The sequence below is a fragment of the Cyprinodon variegatus genome, unplaced genomic scaffold, assembly GCF_000732505.1.
Source record: "Cyprinodon variegatus isolate N-32 unplaced genomic scaffold, C_variegatus-1.0 Scaffold343, whole genome shotgun sequence".
NCBI classification, from domain to species: Eukaryota; Metazoa; Chordata; class Actinopteri; order Cyprinodontiformes; family Cyprinodontidae; genus Cyprinodon; species Cyprinodon variegatus.
The window spans coordinates 653,810-656,788 of record NW_015150796.1 but is presented as its reverse complement, the minus strand read 5'-3'; positions in this window follow the sequence as shown (position 1 = coordinate 656,788).

Genomic DNA, 2,979 nt, shown 5'->3' with positions numbered 1-2,979 from the left:
CACTTGGATTACATTGGACGAGCAGTATGGAGGAATATTGACACGTTTTTGTGGACTTTTATGGACCCCTCCATTATTTGAATGTCAGCAGACAGCAAGAAGCCTCCCAGATCTCCAGATGCATTTGAGATATCAAAAAAGTACTCCAGAGTTTTGTTCAGCATGGGGGTGAGTAGAAAATGAAGGCTAATCATGTTTTGGGTGTACTATTCCTTTAATCTCACAAAAAGGCAAATAAAGAGACATTCTAAAGTTATCACTTTCTGGGTGAAGCTAAGGAAGAGAGATGCTTCCGTGAAAAAAACCCAGCTGTTTTCACAGAGGAAGGCAAACATGGGAAATAAGCCGTGGATGCATGGGGAAACGTCAGGCTTTTAGGAGAAATGAGTGACTGGTGAGGGATTAACGCAACTCTCCAGATATTGTCTGAAAAGGGCCAGTGAGGACCCTACGGTCACACATGGAGCTGCATCCCTATCTTTTAGTTTATTTTTCAACTATTGCATCTTTATACTGCGTTCCCTCTGCCTCTAAGTTACCCCTGCGGTTGTCTTGTGACATTGAACAGATGTGGAAGTTAACGTCACTGGGAGCGTGCATATGTGTGCAGGAGAGACTTAAACAGACAGTGACTTATTATGAACATGTCCTGAAACATTAAATAAGGCTTTGAGAAAATGTAGGAAACACACACTTGCGTATATTTCTGTCTGTAGTAAAGATGAGCTTTTTTTTCTGCAGAGATTCAAAGGAAATTCTAACTACTGTGATTTTAAACCAGCGTAATGAGACTGATGGTTCTGTCCTTTTGTGGAGGTCTCCAAATCCACCCTGAATAAATGTCAGCCTAATCAGACATCCCAGCTTTGTCAGTCTTTGGCAATATCTGCATTGTGGTGCAGAGAGACGGATCACCATAAACTACTGGTAGAAAACAACATTTACAGAAACGTAGCTATAAATTTCAGTCTGCCTGTACAAATAGGAACCATCGCAACATACCTACCAATATTGAGCATTCTAAAGCGACCTGTATTGAATTGGAATTTAAAGTGGTCTATTAATCTTAGAGCAGGGTGACCAGTGAATATTAAAGCGGGTCTTTGAGATGGTAGTAATCCCATTAGGTGACCCCTAATCCTGTGATATAGATGTCCAAAGAACGTAAGATAAAACTGGATTTGTAGTTGTGGAGGCTATATGCTCTGATGACAGGCTATTTTTTTAAACTTTAACTATTATATAATGAAGAATGGGTCAATAAGTGGGTTGAAGAAGGCAGGCTAACAGCGACAAACTTCATATTAGAACATGTTAACAAGGCCCTTGAGGGCAACATTAGGAGAAACTCTCTGTCTTGTCTGGTTTATTACACACAGAGGAACACAACACAAAGTGATCTTCAAATCCTGCATGTAAGTATTCATTGGCAGGACTCTGCAAGCCAAACCAAAGGCGGTTTCAGTCCCAATCAACAAAGAGCAGTGAAGCAGTGAACTAGGAAATTATGCACAGATTCATCACATTTTGTTCTCCTTTGTCATTTTTTATTACAAGAAAATGCATCTGTATTCAGCCATTATGCTAAATGATTGAAATTAAATGCAATGGCTGAGATCTGATGGAGCTCTTTAGCCCTCTTTTCACTCCTGTGTAAATGCTGTGCTATTAGCAATGCCTAGCCAGTCAAACTGGCTGCATGACAATCATGTAGGACAGGTTGAATTGTGACACGGTATGAGCATTTGTAACACGGCACATGGCCTGTCAGAGGTGAAGCGGGTAATTGCACTTATCTAACCTCCAATTGGGATTATTAAAGCATCACCCAGTTCAATTAGACTTTTTGAAATTGATCTTTCCTCACACTGCTGCTGTAAGTAAAGCTTTGATGAACTTCTGACAGCATCCCTTAAGATGTGTGCAGTAAAATGGATTTTAGCTACAAGTCTCTGCAGGAAGTCATGCTAACACAGGACAAACAGGGGATTTAATGTTGTTCACTTTGCCAAAAGTATCATTTTGGTTAAATAAGTGGTTAATTTAGAGCAACGACATAAACTTCATTGTGCTTACAGTATAAAACTAATCACAGTAAGAAACCTTTTAAAATATATTTTATTAGGATTTCATGTAACATAGCTAATTAAAGTTGTGCACAATTACTTGATGGAAGATAACCATTTTATGTTTTGGGGCTTTTGTTATAAGTGAAAAAATCTGAAGTGGTGAATCATACTTGAAAATGAACCAAACTTCATCCCCCAAATCCAGTGCAATCATTTATCTTTAGAAATTAAACAATTGCAGATCAAGTCTACCTGTAAGTAATTTATTATCCCTATAATACTTGTGCTCTGGAATGTTGGAGAACAGACACAAGGACTAGAGCAGATAGGTCAGGGAAAACAATTTGAAGAACATTAAATATTTTTTTTATTTTATTTACAATATGTAAAAAAAAAAAAAGGGGATAGTTGTAAATCAGTCTAATTTGGTTTTCTTGGGTTACATCTGCAGCCATAGGGGCAGCAGTAGGTATTAAAAAACATATAAATATAAAATACATATGCCACTCTAGTAGGGAGCTTGGCAGTGGCGGATCTAGGGGGTGGCTACTTGGGCTGCAGCCCCGGATGTTTCCCCAAGAGCCCCGGATCTCGCTTCTGAGCTGATCAGAGTAAAATGTGCAGTACTGGAATTCACCAGAGAGTGGCAGCGTGTGCAGGAAAGCAGCCTGTATGTAGCATTCCTGTGCAGAAGAAGTCCCCACTAGCTGTTGCTAAACAGACTGATGTCCCAGGTAGAGTCCTGCACGGGTCGAGTTTTACCAACCCGCACCTGCCAGAACCCGTTAGGATAACTACCGAACCAGACCCGTCACCCACGGATGTCTTCAATTCAAATCCGAACCCGACCTGACGATATTTAACCCGCAACCCGACCCGTTAACACATCAAGTAATAGGCTATAGTACGC